Source organism: Papio anubis, chromosome 6, assembly GCF_008728515.1.
Source record: "Papio anubis isolate 15944 chromosome 6, Panubis1.0, whole genome shotgun sequence".
NCBI lineage: Eukaryota > Metazoa > Chordata > Mammalia > Primates > Cercopithecidae > Papio > Papio anubis.
In genome coordinates this window covers 40,395,084-40,422,462 of record NC_044981.1, presented here as the reverse complement: position 1 = coordinate 40,422,462, position 27,379 = coordinate 40,395,084, and the positions used below count along the sequence as shown (strand labels likewise).

The 27,379-nt window shown below is 45.1% G+C and overlaps 1 protein-coding gene and 1 non-coding gene across 4 annotated transcripts in view; both read left to right on the top strand.

The window, feature by feature from the left end:
* CCND3 (cyclin D3) overlaps nt 1-27,379 on the top strand; it is a 125,039-nt gene that overhangs the window by 25,282 nt on the left and 72,378 nt on the right. The window lies entirely within an intron of this gene.
* Nucleotides 5,272-5,375, top strand: LOC116275479. Its single transcript, XR_004184612.1, has one exon. It is a non-coding gene; the product is annotated as a U6 spliceosomal RNA (small nuclear RNA).

Genomic DNA, 27,379 nt, shown 5'->3' with positions numbered 1-27,379 from the left:
TGGCAGGGTCAGGGCCCTGCTTGCATCCTGTATTCTTTTGCTTTTAGTGTTGGATTTTGTACTTAGTGGGTGTTCAATAGATGATAGGTGGTGGATGGATGAGTAGATGCAGACCGGCATTGAAAAGTACCCAAAGGATACGGCTGCCGTAGTTATTATAATATTTAAATACTACCAGTTCTCACTATTCTCACCAGTTATATTCTGTACAGTCACCACAACCTCCGAACTGGTGAATACTGGCCCATTGCTCCTAGGGGAAATACAGGGTTAGGTTTCTGTGAGTCCCTGGTCACAAGATATTCATCAACTAATCGATACTTAACTTTGTTTTCTGTGTGTTTCTGTTTGAAGACACCTTATTGAATATATAGTTGACTCATTAACATTGAACTTATGCCCCATAGCACGATAATTCATGCTCAAACCTGATCTAATGTATTTTCTCTGTAAGGCGCATACAGTCATCTCGTACTTAGAAACATTCGCCAGCACATCAGCCCTAGGCTTGGGGGCCATTTTAAACAGGGAAATCAACAAAAAGGCCAGCAATGCAGAAAAGGTGGCACTAAGTAGACTATGACAAGGACACTTGTTTACATTACGAGAGCTGAAACGGGCAGAGCACTGCCCTGTCCCACCTCAGCCAGGAACATGCATATTGGGTGACTCAAATTTTTCATGGCTTTGCTCATGTCTGTGAAAGATGACAAAGCACCTCAAGTATTGATTTCGGGGTCACAAATTTTAGCAAGGAGGCAAATTCACAAATACAGACTCCATGAATAATGAAGATTGACTGTACCCCTACATGGTCCCGCTCTTAGTCCTATCCCTGCAGGATCTAGCTGTCTGATATCTACTGCCTGGCCCAGCATGGGGCGTCCAGCACCTGGAGCCAGCTCTTAGGCCAGCGCCATCCGACTTGTTGACTCTCCCATCTCTCTCTTGGGGGTATAAATGTTGCTGCCCTGGCTGCACTGGCGGAGGGGTGAGGAAGCCCTGCCCTGCCACCCTTCCCCTTACGCGACTTCCCCACTGCACATGGGCCTCCCTTGTGAGCCAGACCCACGCATGTGTAAAGGAAGGCGGGGATGACACACAAGCAGAGGCCACCTGTGACTGCTCCAGGCCAAGTGCTGCATCAACACCTGGGGAAGACCCCCTGGTGGTTTGGGGGAGCCTGTTTTGACCTGATCTTTATTTACCCCTCAAAGGAAGTAAATAAATAGCTCTTTGTGTCTCTTTGTGGATGTGCCTGTACCACACTGGATGTGCCCGCTGCACACCGTTAAAAACCATGACCCAGCCCCAGAGGAAGTGGTAATGCAACGATTGTTTGTTTTATTTTCCATTTATTCTTACATCTCCTCCCCGCCTCCATCCTCCACCTTTTCTGTGTGTGCTGAGAGGTTTTCTTTACCAACCTGGGATCCAATCATTTGTTCATTCATTTCTTCATTCACTCATTCCAGTGTGTACTGAGCCATCACAGTGCTAGATGCTGGTAAATATGCAAGCTATTATAGGAGAAAGTGAGGGTGCTTTGGCCTGTGGATTCAGGCCAACTTGGATTCGGATCCTTGGAACTGTTTCCTGGCAAGATGATCGTGGATCTCTCTCAGCAGAATCGTGGGCAAACTTCAGCCTTGTGGAACTCGATCTGCAAATTGAGATCATACTGTCTCATCTCACAGGACTGTTTCAAGGATTAAAGACAGAGCAGTGATTTCCCCATGGTCAGCACTTAATATGTGATACTTACTTCCTTTAGGCTAGCAAGGTGGTAACAAAGTTTGGAATTTCCCCTCCGTCCCTCTTCCCTGCGGCTGCCAGCCTCCTTCAGCCCTTTATGGGCACCCACCTGGATTACTGTGCATTTCTAAAGCTCAGAGACTGTTAGAGGTTTTCCAGGGTGTGCAAAATCAAATTCACCTTCTGTTGGTGTTCTGTTCTCCTAGGATCTGGGCTCAACTCACCTTTCCGGGCCTTTACCCACAGCGAACCTTTATAACCCTCTCCCTGCTAGCTAGATCTGATAGATCCTGGGGTGTTCTTGCTTCCATTGCTATGTGCACACTGTCCCCCTTCTTGGAATGCCCTTTATCCTCCTCTCTCCATCCAAACCTGACCAATCTTCAAAGCCCAGTTTAAATCCACTCAGCTCCTCCTCCCACGTACCCTGCCTCCTGGGTAGCGTTTCCTAGTGTGTATTATGTGTGGATAACAACACATATTGTCCTTACTAGACTGGGAGCTCCTTGAGGACAGGCTCTGTCTCATTGGTTTCCACCCTTCTCTCATTCATTCAGCACATGTGAAGGATGACTGCTCTGTGCCTGATGCCTTTGGGACCGTCCTTGTTTCTCCAACAGTGCCCATCACTCTGTAGGATATTCTCTTAGGAAGAGTTGGTCCAACAAATGAGTGAGCGGAAACAGAACAGAAGGTGGAAAATACTAGCCCCTTATTCACAGATCCCGAGTGGATGCCTGGAACAGCGGATAGTACCAGACTCTCTGTATATTATGTTTCTTCCTATACGTACATACCAATGATAAAGTTTAATGTATAAATTACAGTAAGAGATTAACCACAATAACTAATAATAGTACAGTTATAATTATATATTGTAATAAAAGTTGTGTGAATGTGGTCTGTTTCTCCCTCTCTCTCAAAATATCTTTTTGTACTGCACGATGGGTAACTGAAACCAAAGATAGTGAAACTGAGGTCGGGTGTGGTGGCTCACACCTGTAATCCTAGCACTTTGGGAGGCTGAGGCACGCGGATCACCTGAGGTCAGGAGTTTGAGGCCACCCTGGCCAACATGGAGAAACCCCGTCTCTACTAAAACATAAAAATTAGCCGGACATGGTGGCACATGCCTGTAATCCCAGCTACTTGGGAGGCTGAGGCAGGAGAATTGCTTGAACCTGGAAGGCGGAGGTTGCGGTGAGCTGAGATCTTGCCATTGCACCCCAGCCTGGGCAACAAGAGCGAAACTCTGTTTCAAAAAAAAAAAAATTAAAAAAATAAAGTGAAACTGGATAAAGGGGTGACTGCTCATGAAGTCTTGGGGTGCGGGTTCTCTGTGTTGTGGGAATTCTGAGACAAGGGGAGTAGGGGAGGCTACGGGTGAGGGGAAGGCTTCCCAGAGAGCTGAGTGGTCTTTAGAGGTGAACTGGTAGAGTTTGGAGGGCTGAGATGCAAGGCAAGGGCAGGGCAGGAGCCATGATCATCCTGGCAAGGCCAGGGATTCTTGCTCCAGCCCCTCACCGTCATCCAGTGTCCGTATCTGGGGAGGGCATGTGGATGAAGGCTGGAACCATACAGAGTCCTTCCAGGGACCTGATCAACACAGTGGAGCAAGGGAGGACAGAGGGAGAGCCGAGAACCTTCTGCATGTTGGGTCAAACGCAGGCGCCAAGAAGGGCTAGGGAAAGTGCATTCATTTATTAAGACTTTGTTCTTAAAGGTTTTAAAAAAATTATAAAATGATTATTTTTAGGAATTTGGACAATATGGAAAATTTTTAAAAGTTAGAAAAATCACCCATAGTTCTTATCACCCAAAGACAGCCCTGGTTTACATTTTGTGATTTCCTTCTAGTCTTACATCTTTATTAATTTAAAAATTATTAATCTTTAGATTTAACTTTTAAGCTAATTAAATAGTAAAAATTATAATTATAAATATGAAACAAACTTCCTTATTGTAAAAACACATTACAAATAGGAAGAAAATAAAAGTTCAAATTCCACCCTAATCATTAAGTCCTATCCCTCAGGGAAAATCAGTGTTAAGTGTTACTAGATATCCTTCTGAACCTTTTTTTTTGTGCCTATAAACTCACTGATAGTTTCATTCTTTTAAAATAGGATCATAAAAAAAAAAAATAAATAAAATAAAATAAAATAAAATAAAATAAAATAGGATCATAGAATACTGTTCACATGCAATAATTTCTCTTTTTACAAAGTTAGGACCATTTTGTATGCCCGGTGTTATATTTCCTTTCCTTTTTTTTTTTTTTTTTTTTTTTTGTGGTGAGACAGAGTCTTGCTCTGTCACCCAGGCTGGAGTGCAGTGGCGTGATCTCAGCTCACTGCAACCTCCACCTCCCAGGTTCAAGCAATTCTCCTGCCTCAGCCTCCCAAGTAGCTGGGACTACAGGTGTATACCACTACGCCCGGCTAATTTTTTGTATTTTTAGTAGAGACGGGGTTTCACCATGTCGGTCAGGCTGGTCTCGAACTCCTAACCTCAAGTGATCTGCTCGCCTTGGCCTCCCAAAGTGATAGGATTACAGGTGTGAGCCACCGCCACAGGCCTACATTTCCTTTTTGTTTTACATTTTTTTTTCTTTCTTTTTTTTTTTTTTTTGAGACAGAGTCTCGCTGTGTCACCCAGGCTGGAGTGCAGTGGCGCGATCTCGGCTCACTGCAAGCTCCGCCTCCCGGGTTTACGCCATTCTCCTGCCTCAGCCTCCGAGTAGCTGGGACTACAGGCGCCTGCCACCGCGCCCGGCTAGTTTTTTGTATTTTTAGTAGAGACGGGGTTTCACGGTGTTAGCCAGGATGGTCTCGATCTCCTGACCTCATGATCCACCCGCCTCGGCCTCCCAAAGTGCTGGGATTACAGGCTTGAGCCACCGCGCCCGGCCTTGTTTTACATTTTTTATGCTATGTAAATTTACTTAAGTATCTGATATTATACAAACTGAATCCATACCATTGATGATACACTTATTTATAGATTGCAATTTTATAACAACTGTTAGAAAATATGGAGTAGTTTGCCCCAAAACACAAGAATATCTAATATGAACATTTTAGAACAGGACTGAAATGTTCCATTGATCAATCGAAATGATTTGAAACCCTTAACATTTGATATTTCGTTACAGTATTTAAAAAGTAGTAGGAGATATCTTTTTCTTTTCTTTTTTTAACATGGAGTTTCACTCTTGTTGCCCAGGCTGGAGTGCAATGGCATGATCTCGGCTCACTGCAACCTCCGCCTCCCAGGTTCAAGGGATTCTCCTGCCTCAGCCTCCCAAGTAGCTGGGATTACAGGCACCACCACGCCCAGCTAATTTTGTATTTTTAGTAGAGACGAGGTTTCTCCATGTTGGTCAGGCTGGTCTAGGAACTCCCGACCTCAGGTGATCTGCCCACCTCAGCCTCCCAAAGTGCTGGGATTACAGGAGTAAGCCACTGTGCCCGGCTGGAGATAGCTTTTTCAATTTTGTGTTAGGTATATAAAACTAAAAGAAAAAGCATTTTTCTTTTAAAATTGGAACAATACAGAGAAGATTAGCATGGCCCCTGCGCAGGGATCACACACAAATTTGTGAAGCGTTCCATATTTTTTCCTGGCTAACACGGTGAAACCCCGTCTCCACTAAAAATACAAAAAAATTAGCCAGGCGTGGTGGCAGGTGCCTGTAGTCCCAGCTACTAGGGAGGCTGAGGCAGGAGAATGGCGTAAACCTATGAGGCAGAGCTTGCAGTGAGCTGAGATTGTGCCACTGCACTCCATCCTGGGCGACAGAGCAAGACTCCGTCTTGAATAAGTAAATAAATAAAAGCCTCTCAGGTGAACATTTTACTTTTATTTATTTATTTATTTATTTTGAGACGGAGTCTTGTTCTATCACCCAGGCAGGAGTGCAGTGGTGGGATCTCGGCTCACTGCAGCCTCCACCTCCTAGGTTCAAGCGATTCTCCTGCTTCAGCCTCCTGAGTAGCTGGCACTGCAGGCATGCGCCACTATGCCCGGCTAATTTTTGTATTTTTAATAGAGATGGGGTTTCACCAGGGTGGCCAGGATGGTCTTGATCTCCTGACCTCGTGATCTGCCTGCCTCGGCCTCCCAAAGTGCTGGGATTACAGGCGTAAGCCACCACACCCGGCCACATTTTGTTGCTGAAATATAAAATGTTAATTATTATTTTGGAAAAAGTTAAAATTTCCAGCCGTTGCCAAACTGTTTTTTGTATGTCAATACATAGATTTCTTAAATGCCTATGCCACATTCCACCCATATTTTACTCAGTCATCGCACTATTTCCATAGACACTTTCGTTTTGGGCTAGGTCCATGAGACAAAATGCCTGCCTTCTGAAGCTAACAGGCTGATTGGGACCCCACAACCTGACCAGTTTCCATTTAGTGCAATAAATGGCAGTAGTGGATCTTCTGCTGGATGCAATGGAAGCCTGCAGGGTGTGGGGTGGCTGGGGGTACAGTTAAGGAAGGCTTTGCGGAGACAAGACATTTTTGCAGTGGATCTTGAAGGACAAGCAAGAAGTCCTAGATACAGAGGCCGGAGGACTGAGTGGAGAACTGCCAGCAGCAATGTGACTCATTATCAGCCAGCTCCCTGGTTCTGTGGTTTGTTTCTGCTTTTCCTTTAGAGATGACAGATTGTGCGAACAAGAGCTCCAGCTGTTTATCAGGGGCCCTCCCAGGCCCCAAGTGCCAGGGGCTCCCACTCCCTGCTGGAGAGGCTGTGGGCCCCTGATTAGGGAGACAGCTGAGGCAGGGGACCATGGGCACTGCAGGCAGGAGTACTGGCAGGCCACAGTGAGGGACAGAGGTGGAGACCTGCATGATAGGAGCAGGATGCTGTGTGGGGGAGAGCCAGGGCAAGGGATAGAAACAGACCTTGTCCCTCTGTACTTCCAGGACATGCCCCTGCCCTCCTCTGCCTGGTGAGATGCTGCTCCATCAAAACCCCTTCAGATGGCACTCCTTTGTGACTCCATTCGTTTATCTAATGTTTCCCCATGGCATCATTCAGAATTAATTTTTCTCCTTTGCCCACTTAGTAGGTCATTATGTTGTAGTTGAGAGTGTGAACTTTGGAATCAAGAATAGTAATAGCAGACTGGGTGCAGAGGCTCACACCTGTAATCCCAGTACTTTGGGAAGCCAAGGCTTTTGGATAACTTGAGGTCAGGAGTTTGAGACCAGCCTAGCCAACATGGTGAAATCCTGTCTCTGTTAAAAATACAAAAATTAGCCGGGCATGATGGCGTGTGCCTGTAATCCCAGCTACTCAGGAGGCTGAGGTGGGAGAATTGCTTGAACCTGGGAGCTGGAGGTTGCGGTGAGCCGAGATGGCGCCAGTGCACTCCAGCCTGGGCAGTAACTCTGTCTCAAAAAAAAAAAAAAAAAAATAGATAGTAATAGCAGCTAACATTTATCAAGCATTTACCACATGCTAGGCACCGTGTTGAGTGTTGTGAGTCTACTTTCTCATTTAATACTTCCCAACTGTCAGTGAGGTAGGAATTATTATTATCCCATGTTGTGGAGGAGGAAACTGAAGGACAGAGATATTAGTAAACTTGAATTATCACAGCAGAGGGTCAAACCCCTGTCTGAATCTCAGTTTCCTCATTTATAACACAAAGATGAAAATAATATCTTTTTATGCTGGCCAAAAGATACCAAATTTCAGCTAGATGGGAAGAGTAAGTTCAAGAGACCTATGGTACAACATGGTGACTATGGTAAATAAAAACATACTGTGGCCGCGTTGTGGGGCACGATGGCTCATGCCTGTAATCTCAGCACTTTGGGAGGCCGAGGCACGTGGATCACCTGAGGTCAGGAGTTCAAGACCAGCTGGGTCAACATGGTGAAACCTTGTCTCTACTAAAATACAAAAATTAGCTGGGGGTAGTATCACATAGCTGTAATCCCAGCTACTTGGGAGGCTGAGGCAGGAGAATTGCTTGAACCCGGGAGGTGGAGGCTGCAGTGAGCCAAGATCATGCCACTGCACTCCAGCCTGGGTGACAGAGTGAGACTCTATCTCAAAAAAATAATAATAATAAAAATTAAAAAAAAAAAAACATATTGCATACGTGAAAACTGCTAAGAGCAGTGTTTATGTTCTCACCACATACACAAAAAAATGTGAGGCAACGCGTATGTTAATTAGTTTGATTTAGCCATTCCATAATACATACATATTTCAAAATAGCATATTGTACACCATAAATATATACAATTTTTATTTGTCAATTTAAAAAACAAAAACTTTTTTTTTTAATTGAGATGGAGTCTTGCTCTGTCATCCGGGCTGGAGTGCAGCAGTGCGATCTAGGCTTACTGCAACCTCCGACTCCCAGGTTCAAGCGATTCTCCTGCCTCAGTCTCCTGAGTAGCTGGGACTACAGACACGTGCCACCATACCCGGCTAATTTTTGTATTTTTAGTAGAGGTGGGTTTCACCATATTGGCCAGGCTGGTCTCTAACTCCTGACCTCGTGATCCTCCCACCTTGGCCTCCCAAAATGCTGGGATTACAGGCATGAGCCACCGTGCCTGGCCATAACTTTTTTTTAAATAAAATATTTTTTTGCAAGGGTAGTTGAAGGGCCTGAATGAGGTAATGTATATCAAGCACTTGTCACATAGTCCTCATTCAGCTAATGTCAACTCCCCTGCCCCCTGTTACAGCCCCCACCACTCACTCAGTATCATCAGTCCTTGGGTGGCACTACTTTTGAGTTTATATGCATGGCAGAGTGGTTAAGGGTGTCCATTCTGGAGCTGGACTGCCTGGGTTTAAAATCCTGACCCAGATTCATACTAGATATATGACCTTGAGCAAGTTTTTAAAATCTCTTTGAGCCTCAGTTTCTTCATCTAGAATATGAAGATAAAAATAGAAGGATTGTTGTAGGATTAAAATGAATATGTGTGTGTTTGTGCATGTACATGTATATTTGTTATTGATATTGACTAGAAACTTTTTGAGGGCAGGCTCAATTTCAGGAAGGTGTCACCTGGGTTCTCACTGCCTTAGTGAAGATATGTATGGCTGAGTGATCCAGATAATGATATAATGACAAGGATAACAAGTATATATGTTGGAAATACTTGCTTATTATAATAAGAGATTTTGAAAAATATAATGAATAAAATAAAAATGAACCACTACTCAGAAATAATCACTGTTAACATTTTGGTATATTTCCTTCTAGTCTGTCACCCAAGCTGGAGTGCAGTGGCTTGATCATAGCTCAATGAAGCCTCGAACTCCGGGGCTCAAGCGATCCTCCCACCTCAGTCTCCCGGTGCTGGGATTACAGGCATGAGCCACCATGCCCAGCTCCTTCCCATCTTATTTCTATGTAGACAACTATTCTCCTATAACCGGGATTATGTGCTGTGTTACAGTTTTGTATCCCCCACTGACCTGGTATGTATGTAAGATGAGCATTTTCCAATGCCATTAATATATTCTTTGAAATAGAGTTGTTAATGGCATTTTGTTTTGTTTTACTGATTGAAAGACTATACACTAAGAGAGTTAATTAATATATTGTTGCCATTCTGGAGATAGGGAGGCCTTTTTTTGTTTGTTTTTTTGTTGGTTTTTTTTTGAGACAGAGTCTCACTCTATTGTCAGGCTGGAGTGCAGTGGCACAATCTCGGCTCACTGCAACCTCCGCCTCCTGGGTTCAAGTGATTCTCCTGCCTCAGCCTCCCGAATAGCTGGGACTATAGGCGGGTACCACCACGCCCAGCTAATTTTTGTATTTTTCATAGAAATGAGGTTTCACCATGTTAACCAGGATGGTCTCAGTCTGTTGACCTCATGATCCGCCTGCCTTGGCCTCCCAAAGTGCTGGGATTACAGGCGTGAGCCACTGTGCCTGGCCCTGAGTCATTCTTGAATGAATGGCTTGGAACTGGAAGGGACTGCTGAAATGTAGATTGAGAGAGCCAGAAATTAGATCTCAGTAGGCTGAACTAATGATGAAAATTTAACAATATAAAATTCAACAAGAACAAAGTTTATTCTGAAGTTAACAAAAGGATTCAGAAAAGCAGTCACCTCAAACCTCTCTTGTTAGAAGACTGGGTGTGAATTACAAATAAATTATAAAAATACAGGATAGGTGAGATGTGGCTTAACAGTTATTTATTTGCTCAACATGTATTTATTGAATGTCTGCTATGTGCCAAGACTTGTTTGTTCTAGGTGTTGGGGATTCAGAACAAGCCAACACCCCTGCCCTCCTATAGCTTACATTCTAGCAATGTCTAGAGACAGACAATAAGCAAACGAACATACAATGGGATGTCTCATAGTGAACACTGCTGAGACCAACAGCAGTTAACCATGGTTCACAAGAGAAAACTGTGGTTTAAGTTGGCTCTAAACTCATGAATCAACCGTGTGATTCAATTTTGAAAAAAGCCTAACTCTACCTTAGGCTGTGTCAAAGGAATGTCCAGCACTTGGGAGATCATGTTCCCTCTGCTATCTGATTATCAAGTTGGATCCTGGAGCACTGCGTTTACACTCGAGAGAGACACTGACGAACTGGAACTTATTTAGGAAAGGATGACTAAGATCATTAGGGGTCCCGTATCGCCCCTAAACAGGCAGTAGGACCAGGATCAGCAGGTAGAGGCCCCACTACCCAGAAAACAGGTCCAGATCAGTGGGTAGAGGCTCCAGGAAGGAAAGTTTCAGCTCAGTAGGTCAAGGAATGTTCTAGTAGTCAGAACTGACCGGTAATAGAACAGGCTGTGAGGGGGGTGACTTTCCCGTCTCCAGAAGCATATAAGAAGAGCCTGGATTCATCTGTGTCAGGATAGCATATAATGAATCTGGTAGAAGCTTGGATGAATTTATATGTGCAGCTTCTTTTAGTTCCAGGTCATATTATGCATGGGAAGAAAAAAGGATTTTCCACAAAGATCTCGTAATGTACATAATTCCACACTCCCCGCATTTTACATAGCCAACAACCACCAAGGGCATAAGCGGAATTCCAGCATGTAGAAATCACAAGTTCTCAGAACTCCTTCACTCATCACTTTTATTTATTTATTTATTTATTTGAGACGGAGTCTCGTGCTGTCTCCCAGGCTGGAGTACAGTGGCGCCATCTCTACTCACTACAACCTCCACCTCCTGGGTTCTAGTGATTCTTCTGCCTCAGCCTCCTGAGTAGCTGGGATTACAGGCACATATCACCACTGCCAGCTAACTTTTTTGGTTTTGTTTTTTATTTTCATTTTGTTTTTGAGACAAAGTCTCTTTTGCCCAGGCTGGAGTGAAGTGGTGTGATCTTGGCTCACTGCAACCTCCACTCTCCACCCCAACCCCACCCCAGGTTCAAGTGATCCTCCTGCCTCAGCCTCCCAAGTAGCTGGGATTACAGGCGCCCGCCACCATGCCCAGCGAATATATTTTTGTATTTTTAGTAGAGATGGGGTTTTGCCATATTGGCCAGGCTGGTCTCCAATGTTATGCTTTACAGAAATGAAAACAATGTCCCAGATCATGGATTATATTCAGTTGTTCTGTCCCCCCAAGTTTTGTTTAACCTGACATGATTCCTTAGTTTTTGTCTTCCATGACATCAACATTTTTGAAGAGTGGGCAACGAACTCTTAAGCAAAGTCTTAAAAAAATGAGCTAATGCAGCTGGGCATGGTGGCTCAACACCTGTAACCCTGTTTGACAGGGACCATCATGCTCCACATTTGGCAGATGAGGAGATGCAGGCATGGAAAGGCTGCCTTGCTCAGGACCTTACCTCAAGATGATCCTATGACATTTTCCTGGTGTATTTCTTCCTTGCTCTGAGTCTTTGCAGGTTTCTGTAGAAGGGAGCTCAGCGCCGGTGAGTGCTGTTGTTGGTGGCCTTCTACTCTGAGATTTTCAGGGCTTGGGAGTACCCCTCTCCCTCCACTGCCTCAGTTTACACCCATCTATTCATGGCTGTCTGCATTTTCAGGTGGAGGGCTCAGTACTCTGCGTCTTCAATTCTAGGGTGGTGGAGGTAGGAGGATTTGGGTCCTTAATGTTCACTGCTTCCTTCCTTCCTTCCTTCCCACCAGAGCAACTTACTAACTAACCCTTTGTATCTCACACCGTGCCTGAGTTTCTCCAGTTAGGGCCCAGTATGTCAAATGTATCATCTCCTGCAGAGTGTGTCAAAAATACATAATCCCGGACCCCACTCCAGACCTCCTGAATCAAAATCTCTGATGGAGTGACCAGGGCTTGCCTCTTTAATAAGTTCCCAGTTAGCCAGGCTTGGTGGCTTATACCTATAATCTCAGCATTTTGGGAGGCTGGGGCAGGAGGATTGCTGGAGGCCAGGAGTTTGAGACCAGCCTGGGCAACAAAGTGAGATCCCATCTCTACAAATAAATTTTTAAAATTAGCCAGGCATGGTGGCCTAGGTACTTGCTGTGGTCCTAGCTACTTGGCAGGCTGAGGCAGAAGAATTGCTTGATCCCAGGAGCTTGATCCCAGGAGTTTGAGGCTGCAGTGAGCTGTGATTACACCAACGTACTCCAGCCTGGGTGACAGAGTGAGATTCTGTCTCAGTGAATCAATCAGTCAATGTAAATTCATTCATTCACTACCGGTTATTCTTACAGGTTCGAGAATCACTGTTGAAAGCCCTCATTGGATGCTTGTGAAATGACTGATTGACTGCTTGGATAAACTCCTGGAGGGTTTCTATGGAGGACAGAGCAAAAGGAAACTTAACATTTCCTCTCAATTTTCCTGTGAAACTAAAACTGCTCTAAATAACAGTCTATTAAAAAAAAAAAAAAAAAAAAAGAAGATAGTTGCCTATAAATGAACTAAAGAATGTTGTGGAATGTTGTAGGGCTTAACCACCTGGAACCTCCTCAGTGCTGATGGCAGCGATGTCACCTTCAGTATGAGAAGGTCTCTGAGCAGGTCTCAACCTGTCTGACTCCTGCTGATCTTGCCCAAGCTCTGAGAGCCTGGGGGTCACAGAAGACAGTTGCTCCACCCCGCAGAGGAGCACAGCTGTTTCCCCAGCCCCTCATTCAGCCACCTGAAATCATTCACAGTTTTCCTGTCAGTTAACCCGGCCCCGCTGCAGTGTGGGAAGGAGCCCCGCTAGGTGGGGTGGGGCCATGTTTCATTTACTATCGGGCTTGGTGTCTTTCCTTGGGCCTCAGCTGAACAGGTGCAGGCTGAGGCAGCTGGGTGAAATGAGGACATTCTTCCTCTCCCTTCCTCCCTCCTCTCCTTCCAACTCCCTCCCCTAACCCAGCCACACGAAGCCACATCCCATTTCCTCCCCCTCATTCAAAAGCTTCACTCCCTACTCTGTGTCCTCCATGCTGCAAAGGGCAGTGCCCCAGGGCAGGGGACACAGTTACAGGAAGGTGGAAAGCAGTGGCTTTCCACTGCCCCCTCCCTTTCTGTTTTATTTGGAGGGGTGTAGAGAGATGGAAGTGGTGTCATGAGAAGAGAGGGAGGGCTCTTCCAGGTACTACCTAGGTCACGGACTTTGCCTACCACCTCTAAGCTCACAAAAGAAACCACTTATGAAGTTAATAACCCATCCCCTTCAGGGCTGACTCTTGCTTGTCCTCTAGGAGAATAAACCATGGGGGTGCCTGAGGGATGAAGAAATCACACCCAAATCCACATTCTAGAACAAAGGTTCTCCAAGCTTAGCCTGCATTCCTTAGAGGACCTGTTAAACACTGATTGCTGAGAGATTCTGATTCAGTAGGACTGAGTGGGGCCCAAGAATCTGCATTTCTAAGTTGTTGATGCTGCTTCTACTGGTATAGGGACCACACTTTGAGAATCACTATTCTAGGGCTCCCCTTAAGGTTTTTGTTTGTTTATTTTTTTTGAGACAGGGTCTCGCTCTATCGCCTAGGCTGGAGTGCAGTGGCACAGTCTTGGCCCACTGCAACCTCCACCTCCTGCGTTCAAGCGATCTGCCCACCTTAGCCTCCCGAGTAGCTGGGACTATGGGTGTGTGCCACCACCCCGGCTAGTTTTTGTTTTTTGTTTTGTTTTGTTTTGTTTTTTTGTTTTGAGACGGAGTTTCAGTCTTGTTGCCCAGGCTGGAGTGGCATGGTGCAATCTTGGTTCACTGCAACCTCCACCTCCCAGATTCAAGTGATTCTCCTGCCTCAGCCTCCCGAGTAGCTGGGATTACAGGAACCTGCCACCACACCTGGCTAATTTTTGTATTTTTAGTAGAGACAGGGTTTCACCATGTTGGCCAGGCTGGTCTTGAACTCCTGACCTCAGGTGATCCGCCTGCCTCGGCCTCCCAAAGTCCTGGGATTACAGGTGTGAGCCACTGCTCCTGGCCCAATTTTTGTATTTTTTTGTAAAGATGGGGTTTCACCATGTGGCCCAAGCTGGTCTTGAACTCCTGGGCCCAGGCAATCCAACCGCCTCGGCCTCCCAAAGTGCTGGAGTTATAGGCATGAGCCACCGCACCCAGCCTCCCCTTAAGGTTTCTGATAAGTAGGCCTGACCTAGGCACAGTTGAGAGAAGAGCAGTCCACTCAAGGAAGTTGAGCCCCCAGCAGTGACCCTTATCACTCAGGCTCCAATCACAACCCTTCCCCCTTGCAGTTCTATATAGCTTAGCTATATTTGGATGGGACTCTGGCTTAAGAGAAGAAGGCGGAAAGAAGACCCTCTCTGTCTGCATGTTCCCTGTCCCCACGGGCAGCCCCTCTCCAAGCAATATCTCCTTCTATCTTGAACCTTTTGTTTCTAGAGCTCCTTTCCTGCCAATCGTAGGGAAAGAGATGCCCCTGTGTTCCCTGAAGTTTACCTTTCAACTATATTCTGTGTAGTGTTAGGCAGTGGTGACTTGGGAGGGATCCACCATGATGTAGCATGAAACTGCTCAACTATAGATAGGAAATGTTACTGCTTCTGTAAGAACAACCAACCATAAAACCGTAAATGAATATGTACATAAGTATTTACATGCACGTAGACCCTTTCCAGACCAATCAACAACAGTTAGCTCTGTTGGGAGATTTCAGCCGGATTGGGTATTTCACTCTTTATTTTCTCTAATCCTACATTTTAACAAGCCCGTCTTACTTTGTAATTAAAATCCAGCCTATCTTACTTTGTAATTAAAAATCAGTACACTGCAAGTAGAAGAAAATGGTGCAGCTCTGGAAAGCTGCACACTGAGCTGTTGACAGTGGGGAGTAGGGGTGAGGCTGAGGGTTCTGTCACATTATACATACACACTCTGGACTGTTTGAATTTGTCTCAATAGGTACTTTTTCTTTTTCTTTTTTTTTGAGACAGAGTTTTACTTTTGTTGACCAGGCTGGAGTGCAGTGGCACAATCTCAGCTCACTGCAACCTCTGCCTCCTGGGTTTAAGTGATTCTCTCACCTCAGCCTCCTGAGTAGCTGGGATTACAGGCACCTGCCACACCCAGCCAGTTTTTGTATTTTTAGTAGAGATGGGGTTTCGCCATGTTGGCCAGGCCGATCTCGAACCCCTGACCTGAAGTGATCCAACTGCCTCGACCTCCCAAAGTGCTGAGATTACAGGTGTGAGCCACTGCGTCTAGCCAAGAGGTACTACTATTTTTTAAATTAAAAAATAAGGTAGAGATATAGGCAATAAAGGAAACAGAACAGCCTCCTCTCTTCCTCTCCCCACTTCCCCCCAGTCCCCGGCTCCCCCACCAGCTGCTGTCCCCAGCCTTCACACCCCGCCAGCTGCTCTGCCGGCTCATTTCTTCCTGTCACCGTCAGGTTTCTTCACTGAGTGGCCTTCACCTGCTGTCTCCATTTCTTCAACAGCCACTCTTTTTATTTTAAAGCAACATTATGTGTTTTTGTTTGTGGATCGCCAGCATTCCAAAAAAGAAAGAAAATCCCATAGACTTTAAAGCAGCATCCGTGAGCTGCTCTCGATCCTGTCCAGCCCTTTCTGGCTCTCGCAGCACATGCATGTCCTTTCATAATTGTAATCTGCACAAATGCTATTTTGTGTCCTGAAATTTTTTACGTCACCTAATTTTATAAGCCCGCCTATGTATGGACACAGCATCATTTCTCCTATGAATGGTACTATGGTTGCCTAGCCAGGCCCTGATTGTTAGGCCCTTGGGTGGTTTCCAATTTTTTGCTATTTATTCATTCACCATTTAACCCCCTGCATTTGGGCTCCGCCTCCTGCCCGTTTTTAAAAACTGCCCTTTTGAAGGTCAGTGCTATCAGACTTCCCTCCAATTCTACCAGCCTGTGCTCAGTCCTTGACTAAGCCCTTGTCCTGACTTCAATTGGACTTGGCCTTACTACCCACCCTCATGGCCATCCACCCGCCCATCTATCAAGCTCTTGGTGAAATTCCAGCCTCCCTTCATTTCCTTTTGTTCTTTTTCTTTCTTTAATCATTTTTAAAAACATAGACCTTTTTACATTTTTGTTGAAAAAGAATAAAACAACCAATAAGTGTACAATATAGAAAGTAAAAACATGTTTCAAATGTTATAATTGACTTATGAAGCATATACAGACAAAAGAATATAAGTCATATATATGTATGTAGGTATATATATATGTGTGTGTATGTATATTATGAAGTAGTATAATAAAACTAAACATATTTACCCTGCAACTTGAGAAATATGTCACCAGTTATATAGCTTCCTGTGTTCCCTTCTCTGTGCCATCCCTCTAACAAATCTCATTGAGATACTGTGAATTGTGTTCATTTTATCATTCGCCTAATTAATTTTAATAATTTGTGGACTTGAACAGATTCCATGTAGATAGTCATAGCATCTATTAATAATGAAGTTGGTTTTTTTCAATTCTATACCTTTCATTTATTTTCCTTTGTTTAGTGTTTTGCTAGAGCCTCCAATTTAATGTCAGCTAGAAGCAGGGATAGCAGGCATCCTTTCCTTATTCCTGAACTTAAAAGATAATGCTTCTAATGGCTTCCCACTCATAATAATGATTGCTGTAGGTTTAGAGTAGATGCTCTTTAATAGATAAAGGAAGTTTCCTTAATGTCTAGTTTGTTGTTAAATCTTTTTTCTTTTTTTTTTTTTTTGAGATGGAGTCTCACTCTGTCGCCCCGGCTGGAGTGCAGTGGCGTGATCTTGGCTCACTGCAAGCTCCGCCTCCCGGGTTCACGCCATTCTCCTGCCTCTCAGCCTCCTGAGTAGCTGGGACTACAGGCGCCTGCCACCATGCTCAGCTAATTTTTTGTATTTTTAGTAGAAGCGGGGTTTCACCGTGTTAGCCAGGATGGTCTTGATCTCCTGACCTCGTGATCCACCCGCCTCGGCCTCCCAAAGTGCTGGGATTACAGGCATGAGCCACCGTGCCAGGCCAAAGCTTTTTTTTTAAAAACCTCTAAATCTACCTTAATGTTGTTAAATCTTACCACGTGCTTTTTCTACATCTATTGAGATGAGATTATATGAGTTTTTGTTTTTCATCTATGAGTGTTATAAATTACATTAATTATTATTATTATTATTTTAAGACAGGGTCTTGGTCTGCACTCAGGCTGGAGTGCCATGGTGCAATCATAGCTCACTGTAGCCTTGAGCTCTGGTGCTCAAGGACTCCTACCCCCTTAGCCTCCCAAGTAGCTGGGACCCAGGCACACAACACCACACCCTGCTAATTAAAAAAATTTTTTTTTGTAGAAATGGGGTCTCAGGCCGGGCATGGTGGCTCACACCTGTAATCCCAATACTTTGGGTGGCTGAGGCAGGTGGTCACCTGAGGTCAGGAGTTCGACTAGCCTGGCCAACATGGTAAAACCCCGTCTCTACTAAAAATACAAAAAATTAGCCAGGTGTGGTGGCGGGTGCCTGTAATCTTGGCTGCTTGGGAGGCTGAGGAATGAGAATCGCTTGAATCTGGGAGGTGGACGTTGCAGTGAGCTGAGATCACGCCATTGCACTCCAGCTTGGGCAACGAGCAAACTCTGTCTCAAAAAAATAAGAAATGGGGCCTCACCATGTTGCCCAGGATTATCAAACTTCCTGGCTCAAGTGATTCTCCTACCTTGGCCTTCCAAAGTTCTGAGATTACAGGAGTGAGCCACTGCAATTGGCCTACATTAATTTTTTTTTTTTTTTTTTTTTTGAGACAGGCTCTCGCTCTTGTCTCCCAGGCTAGAGTACAGTGGCACAGTCTCATCTCACAGCAACCTCCGCCTCCCAGGTTTAAGCGATTCTCATGCCTTGGCCTCCAAGTAACTAGGACTATAGGCGTGCACCACCACGCCCAACTAATTTTTGTATTTTTAGTAGAGGCAGGGTTTCACCATGTTGCTCAGGCTGGTTTTGAACCCCAGACCTCAAATGATCCACCCACCCCGGCTTCCCAAAATTCTGGGATTACAGGCCTGAGCCACTACACCTGGCCCCAGTAATTTTTTATGTTAAATTTTCTTTGCATTTCTGGGATAAATCCAATTAGGACATGATACTTTATCTTGTTTATATACTGCTGGGTTTGGTTTGCTTATATTTTGAGCAAGGTGTCAGCATAGATGCTCATAAGTGACATTGACCTTTAATTTTTCTTTCTCATACTATGTTTGGCTGGTTTAAGATTTTACTAACCTCGCTGACTGAGTTGGCAGTATTTGTTTTTTAATACCTATGAAAAGCGACATAAAATTAGAATTGATGCTTTTTTTAATGTTTGTTAGACTATTCCTGTAAAACATTCTGTTGCCATCTTTGTAAGAAGATTTTAAATTACTGATTTAATTTGTGTTTATGACTATAGATAAATAGACCATATATCCTTGTTTGCTTGGGCTAGTGCCAGGTTATAGCTGTTATCCTGGCATATTTATAAATGGTGCTTCCTTTCACTTTAAAAGATATACTGGTTTGGATAATAATAAATAGTTATTCTTCTTTTTTTATTTTGAAACAAAGTCTAGCTCTGTTGCCCAAGAAAGAGTGCAGTGGCACAATCTCGGCTCACTGAAACCTCTGCCCCCGGGTTCAAGCAGTTCTCTGCCTCAGCCTCTGAGTAGCTGGGATTACAGGTGCCCACCACCACACCTGGCTATTTTTTTTGTATTTTTAGTTGAGATGGGGTTTTGCCATCTTGGCCAGGCTGGTCTTGAACTCCTGACCTCGTGATCCACCCGCCTTGGCCTCCCAAAGTGCTGGGATTACAGGCATGAGCCACCACACCCGGTCATAAATAGAGTTATTCTATATATAGGACTATCGAGGTTGTTTCTTTCTTCTTCAGTTAGTTTTTGGTAAATTATGTTTTTCTGTAGTATCATCTAATTTGTCTGTATCAAATTTATTGGCACTAAGTTGCTTATAGTTTTCTCATCTTTTAACCCTCTGCCATAGATTTAAATGTATCACTTTTGGCCAGGAACTGTGGCTCACACCTATAATCCCAACTATTTGAGAGGCTGAATGAGGCATGAGAATTGCTTGAACTTGGGATGCGGAGGTTGCAGTGAGCCAAGATTGCACCACTGCACTCCAGCCTGGGCTACATAGCAAGACTCTGTCTCAGGAAAAAAAAAAAAAAAAAAAAATATATATATATATACACACACACACACACACACACACACATACATACACACACACACACACAAAACTTTTTAAATCTCTAATGTTATTGATATTAATCTTATTTTTCTTGATCAACATTACCTAAGTTTTGTTTGTTTTGTTAGTCTTTTTGATATTAAACTTTTTTTTTTTCTGAGATAGGGTCTCACTCTGTAGCCCAGGCTGGAATGCAGTGGTATGATCATGGTTTACTGCAACCTCGACCTCCTGGGCTCAAGTGATCCTCCCACCTCAGCCTCCTTAGTAGCTGGGACTACAGTCACATGCCACCACCAAGCCCAGCTAATTTTTGTATTTTTTGTAGAGATGGGGTTTCATCATGTTACCCAGGCTGGTCTCAAACTCCTGACCTCAAGTGATCTGCCTGCCTCAGCTTCCCAAAATGCTGAGATTACAGGCCTGAGCCACGATGTTAAACTTTTAACTACTGACCTTTTCTACTGTTCATTTTCTGTCTCATTATTGCTCCACTTTTATTGTTTTCTTCTCCTTAAGACTTATTCTGCTGTTGTTTTTTTCTTTTTTTCTCTCTTTTTTTTTTTTTGAGACAGAGTCTCACTCTTGTTGTCCAGGCTGGAGTGCAATGGCTGGATATTGGCTCACTGCAGCCTCTGCCTCCAGGGTTCAAGTGATTCTCCTGCCTCAGCCTCCTGAGTAGCTAGGATTACAGGTATGCACCACCACGTCCGGCTAATTTTGTATTTTTAGTAGAGATGAGGTTTCTCCATGTTGGTCAGGTTGATCTCAAACTCCCAACCTCAGGTGATCCACCTGTCTTGGCCTCTCAAAGTGTTGGGATTACAGACGTGAGCCACTGTGCCTGGCCTCTGCTGTTCTTTTTTTTAACTTCATAAGTTCTGTGCTTGGTTTATCAATTTTGAATATTTCTCTTTTTTTTTAAGACGTTTCAGTCTGTTGCCCAGGCTGGAGTGCAATGGTGCGATCTTGGCTCACCTCAACCTCCGCCTCCCAGGTTCAAGCGATTCTCCTGCCTCAGCCTCCCGAGTAGCTGGAATTACAGGCATGTACCACCACACCCAGCAGCTAATTTTGTATTTTTAGTAGAGACGGGGTTTCTCCATGTTGGTCAGGCTGGTCTCGAACTCCCGACCTCAGGTGATCTGCCTGGCTCGGCCTCCCAAAGTGCTGAGTTTACAGGTGTGAGCCACCTTGCCCTGCCTCTCTTTTCTTTTCTTTTCTTTTTTTTTTTTTTGAGATGGAGTCTAGCTCTGCTGCCCAGGCTGGAGTGCAGTGGCTCGATCTTGGCTCACTGAAAGCTCCGCCCCGCTGGGTTCACGCCATTGTCCTGCCTTAGCCTCCCGAGTAGCTGGGACCACAGGCGCCTGCCACCATGCCCGGCTAATTTTTTGTATTTTTTTTAGTAGAGACAAGGTTTCACCATGTTAGCCAAGATGGTCTCAATCTCCTGATCTCATGATCCACCCACCTCGGCCTCCCAAAGTGCCAGGATTACAGGCGTGAGCCACCACGCCCAGCCCTCTCTTTTCTAATATATGCACTTAAGGCTATATATTTCCCTATAAGTGTCGTTTTAGCTGCATTGTATAAGTTTGCTTTCTTTATTAAATGTACATATCATAAAATAAATACATAGTTTTTTGTTTTTTTTTTTTGAGATGGGGTCTTGTTCTGTTGCCCAGGCTGGAGTGCGGTGGCGCAATCTCGGCTCATTGTAGCCTCCCAAGTTCAAGTGATTCTCCTGTGTCAGCCCCCTGAGCAGCTTGAACTACAGGCATGCGCCACCACACCCAACTAATTTTTGTATTTTTGGTGGAGATAGGATTTTACCATGTTGGCCAGGCTGGTCTCAAACTCCTGACCTCAAGTGGTCCACCCACCTCGGCCTCCCAAAGTGCTGTGATTACAGGCGTGAGCCACCATGCCTGAGCAAAATACACAGATCTGAAGTCTACAGTTCTATGAATTTTTTTTTTTTTTTTTTTGAGAGAGAGAGTTTCGCTCTTGTCACCCAGGCTGGAGTGCAATGGCACTATCTCAGCTCACTGCAACCTCTGCCTCCTGGATTCAAGGGATTCCCCTGCCTCATCCTCCCAACTAGCTGGGATTACAAGCATGCACCAACACGACTGGCTAATTTTTGTATTTTTCATAAGGATGGGGTTTCACCATGTTAGCCAGGCTGGTCTTAAACTCCTAACCTCAGGTGATCCACCCACCAAAGTTCTGGGATCATAGGCGTGAGCTACCGTGCCCGGCCCTATGAATTTTGACAAATGTCAACATCCACATCCATGTTGCCATCATCTGAATCAAACTATGTGACAGTTCTATTATCCTTGAAAGTTTCAGGCACACTCCGCCCGCACCCCGCACCCCGTTTTTTTTTGAAATGGGGTCTTGCTGTGTTGCTCAGGCTATCCTTGTACTCCTGAGCTCAAGTGATCTTTCTACCTCAGCCACCCAGTAGCTGTCATTACAGATGTGCACCACTGCTCCCCACCCATGGGGCCCATTTTGGTTCAGTCTCCTTTTTATCACCAGAGTTTACCCCTGTTAAGACTATACATGTATAGAACCTCATCTAAAAAGAATCATGCGGTATCAATTCTCTTTTGTGCCTGGCTCCTTTCACTTAGTATATGTGGTATGTGTTAGCAATCTGTTCCTTTTTAGTGCTAACTTGTATTGCATTGTGTGGATGTATATGCACTATTTGTTTATCCATTCTCTTGTTGATAGACATTTTGGATGTTTCTAGCTTTTGGCTATTAGCACCTATGTACATCCCTGAGCAAGTCTTTTGTGGACATAAGTTTTTATTTTTTGCGGGGAGGTAGCTTTTGTGTGTGTGTGTGAGATGGAGTCTTGTTTGTCAGCTTCAAAGGAGTGCAGTTGTGATTCAGGCTTACTGCAACCTCCACCTCCTAGGTTCAAGCAATTCTCATGCCTCAGCCTCCCCAGTAGCTGGGACTACAGACGCACTACCACGCCTGGCTAAATTTTTGTATTTTTAGTGAGACGGGTTTCTCCACCATGCTGGTCAGCCTGGTCTCAACTTGACCTCAGGACTCCGCTTGCCCTCGCTCTCCTTTCAGTGCTGGGATTACAGGTGTGAGCCACCACGCCTGGCCTATAGATGTCCTATAAGTTTTAATATGAGACCAGCCTGACCAACATGGAGAAACTCCGTCTGTACTAAAAATACAAAATTAACCAGGTGTGGTGGCACACGCCTGTAATCCCAGCTACTGGGGAGGCTGGAGGCAGGAGAACTCACTTGAACCCGGGAGGGGAGGTTGCAGTGAGGCCAGATCGCACCATTGCACTCTCTAGCCAGGGCAACAAGAGTGAAACTCTTGTCTTGAAAAAAAAAAAAATGCATAGACCAGTGACTGGCATGATGACAAGTGCTATAAATTTCAGTATTCTGAGCCGAGACGTGGTGGATCATGAGGTCAGGAGGAGATCCTGGTTATCAGGGTGAACCGCCTCTACTAAGAAATAACCAGTCACAGGAGTGGGCGCTGGAAGCCAGCTACTGGAGGTTGAGGTCGAGACGAGTGCGGAACCCGAGCGGAGCTGGGCAGTGAGCCGAGATCCCGCCACTGCACTCCAGCCTGGGCTACAGAGCCAGACTCGCTCAAAAATTTGGGTATCAGCCAGGCATGGTGGGAAATATGCTCAATCCCAGCACTTTGAGGCTCTAGGCAGACGATCACTGGAGGTCAGGAGTTTCAGACTGCTCAGTTAACATGGTGAAACCCCATCTTACTAAAAATGCAAAATTAATGCAGGTGGTGAAGCAGCCATTCGTGGGTCTTCATATAGCTACTGGAGTTGAGGCAAGAGAATCGCTTGAACCTCGGGAGTGGGAGGTGCCTGCAGTGAGCTGAGATCGTACAACCTGGGGACAAGGCAAGACTTCATCTCAAAAAAAAAAAAAAGGATATTGTCACATTAAGGACAAGCAGTGGTCACCTGAAATTCTTTTTTGTTTTGTTTTGTTTTGAGGTGGAGTCTCTCTCTGTTGCCCAGGCTGGAGTACAGTGGTGCGATCTCAGCTTACTGCAACCTCTGCCTCCCAGGTTCAAGTGATTCTCATGCCTCAGCTTCCCGAGTGTCTGGGATTATAGCCATATGCCACCATATCCAGTTTATTTTGTATTTTTAGTAGAGGTGGAGTTTCACCGTGTTGGCCAGGCTGGTCTCGAACTCCTGACCTCAAGTGATCTGCCTGCCTTGGCCTCCCAAAATGCTGGGATTACAGGAGTGCCACCACATCTGGCTAATTTTTTTTTGAGACGAGTCTTTGCTCTGTCACTCCAGTCTGGAGTGCAGTGGCACACCAGCTCACTGCAAGCTCCTCCGCTTCCTGGTTCACATACACTATTCTTCCTTCTGCCTCGCCTCCCGAGTAGCTGGGACTACAGGAGACCACTAACAAGACTCGCTAATTTTTGTATTTTAGTAGAGACAGGGTTTCACCGTGTTAGCCAGGATGGTGTTGATTTCCTGACCTCGTGATCCACCCGCCTCGGTCTCCCAAAGTGCTGGGATTACAGGCGTGAGCCACTGCGCCCGGCTTTTTTAAGTAGAGATGGGGTTTTGCCATGTTGGCCAGGCTGATCTTGAACTCCTGACCTCAGGTGATCCACCCGCCTCAGCCTCCCAAAGTGCTGGGATTACAGACATGAGCCATTGTGCCTGGCTGTCACCTGAAATTCTAAAATTCCATTTGGGAATGGGCCTTAGAGATGGTTGGGTCTAATCTCTACATCCCCATGGGGCTCTTCTGGGTGGTGGTGAAGCACGTCCAGCCAGATTCTCGTAACATAACTGGGTTGTTTTTGAGGTCTCACTGTGTTGCTGGGGCTGGTCACAAACTCCTGGGCTCGAGGGATCCTCTTGCCTTCACCTCCTGAGTAGCTGGCACCGCAGGCATGTGCCGCTGTGCCTGGCTCCTTCCTGGTTTTGAGCTCCCACTTTGGCTTTAAGCTGTTTGGTAAAGTAGGCAAAATTTATTGTAATGACCTCTTAAATGAGGAGGAGGCCATTGTAATTTACCCATTACCCAGCCCTTGTCCCCTTGCCGGTTTTGCTCCCAATCTACCTTTTCTACCCCAGAGAACTCACACTATTTCCCACTACTCAGATCTTCACTCTGCCACCTGCTTCCTACTGTACCTTAGTTCTCTTGAGTCTCTGTTCCTGAGTCAGATTCTGCATGCCTGTTAAGGTGTCAACTAGTTAATCTGATAAACTAATTCCTCCAAAAGTACTAACTGGAGACGGTGCAAAGGTTGCTGCTTCATACAAAGGTGCATTATGGCATGGGTCCTTCCAGAGAAAATGCCCTGCCCTTTGAGTCCTGGTCTGTGGGAGGAAGAGATGGAACAGCGTTCAAGCTAGGATGTCAGAAGAGAGTGTTAGATCATCAGCCTCCTCCATCAAAAAAGACAGGTCCTTTCTGTGCATCAGTTGTGTGGGCTGGGAGGGGACAGACAGGGATACTGGCGGGAATGTGGTAGGGACATTTGATAATATCTTTCTAGGTGCAGACCTTGTTGCTGGAGGGGGTGGGCAGCAGGATATAAAAATGGGTAAGATGGCCGGGGGCAGTGGCTCACGCCTGTAATCCCTGCACTTTGGGAGGCCAAGGCGGGCGGATCATGAGGTCAAGAGATAGAGACCAGTCTGGCCAACATGGTGACATCCCGTCTCTACGGAAAATACAAAAATTAGCTGGGCATGGTGGCATGCACCTGCAGTCCCAGCTACTCGGGAGGCTGAGGCAGGAGAATCCCTTGAACCTGGGAGGTGGAGGTTGCAGTGAGCCGAGATCATGCCACTGCACTCCAGCCTGGCAACAGGGCAAGACTCCATCTCAAAAAAAAAAAAAAAAAAAACACAAAAGGTAAGATTTGTCCCTGCCTTCAAGGATTGAGGGAAATGTTAACTACACAGGTAATAAATACACTATAAACTATGATAAATGCTAGAAGAGACATAAGTGAGACTAGATAAAGGTGAGCAGTCTATTCAAACTGGAACTTTTGAAAGGCTTCATAGAAAGGCCGATGGTGGCCTTAGACCCACATATAAGGAAGATTTTTACAAAATGTAAATATATTAGGCCAGGCATGGTGGCTCACGCCTATAAGCCCAGCACTTTGGGAGGCCGAGGCGGGTGGTGAGGTCAGAAGTTCAAGACTAGCCTGGCCAACATGGTGAAACCCTATCTCTACTGAAAATACGAAAATTAGCTGGGCATGGTGGTGCGTGCCTGTAATCCCAGCTACTCAGGAGGCTGAGGCTGGAGAATCACTTGAACCCAGGAGGCAGAGGATGCAGTGAGCCGAGATCACGCCAGTGCACTCCAGCCTGGGTGCATGGAGTGAAAGCCCATTCCGAAAAAAAAAAAAAAAAAATTTTATATATATATATATATGTATCAGAGCAGATTTTCTACTAATACTAGAAACTCTACAACTAATAGAATACAGAAAGAAAAGAAAATCCTCTACCATCTTCCTATTCAAGGCAACTTGTGTTATCTCCAGATGATAGAATTTAGGGTGATTTCTGTTCTGTGTACATTTATGTATTTTAAAAAGTTATTAACATTTAAAAATGTATAACATATTTTTTAGTATTATTAAAAAGAAATAGAGACAGTGTCTCTCTCTGTTTGCCAGATTGGTCTTGAACTCTTGGCCTCACACAATCCTCCTGCCTCGGCCTCCTAAAGTGTTAGGATTGCAGGCATGAGCCACCGTGCCCAGACTGTTTATGTATTTTTATCTCTCATGTGTTTTAGAATAAAAAGAACACACATTTATAAAAACAAAAGTTAATGCCCAAGGACAACCTAGTGCCATAACATTTTAGCATATTGTCCTCCTAGTCTTTTTGCAATACACAATTTTATCATTCCATTTATACAATTGTATATACTGCTTTTTTCAATTTCTCAACATTCGCCCTGTTTATTAGAAATACTTCGGCTGTGCACAGTGACTTACGCCTATAATCCTAGCACTTTGGAAGGCCAAGGCGGGCAGATCACAAGGTCAGGAGTTCAAAACCAGCCTGGTCAATATAGTGAAACCCCGTCTCTACTAAAAGTACTAAAATTAGCCGAGTGTGGTAGGTGCCTGTAGTCCCAGCTACTTGGGAGGCTGAAGCAGGAGAATTGCTTGAACCCTGGAGGCGGAGGTGGCAGTGAGCCGAGATCACACCACTGCACTCCAGCCTGGGTGACAGAGCAAGACTGCACCCTGCCCCCCAACTCCACAAAAAAGAAAAACTTCATAAATATGACTGAGTGATTGTGGGATGTAGTTTATATAGCCATTTCCCTCCCATTGGACTGTAAGGTTGTTTACAATTTTTTTGCTATAATAAATAACCATTGTATGTTCTTATGCATAAATAAAATTTTTAACTAATATACTTTATTTATTTATTTTTGAGACAGAGTCTCACCCTGTCACAAAGGCTGGAGTGCAAGGGCACAATTTCGGCTCACTGCAACCTCTGCCCTCCAGGTTCAAGTGATTCTCCTGCCTCAGCCTCCTGAGTATCTGGGATTACAGGTGGCTGCCACCACGCCCGGCTAATTTTTGTATTTTTAGTAGAGACGGGTTTCACCATGTTGGCCAGCCTGGTCTGGAACTCCTGACCTCGTGATCTGCCCACCTCGGCCTCCTAAAGTGCTGGGATTACAAGCGTGAGCCACTGCGCGTGGCCTATACTTTATTTTTTAGAGCAGATTTGGGCTCAGAGCAAAGTGGAACTGCGAAAGTACAGAGTTCCCATATAATTCCTATCCCCACACATGCACAGCCTCCCTCACTATTGACACCCTGCACCCTAGTGATATATTTGTTACAGGTGATGAACCTGCGTTTACATATTATCACCGAAAGGCCAGCATTTATCTTAGGGTTCACTTTTGGTGTTGTCCATTCTTTGTTTTTTGTTGTTGTT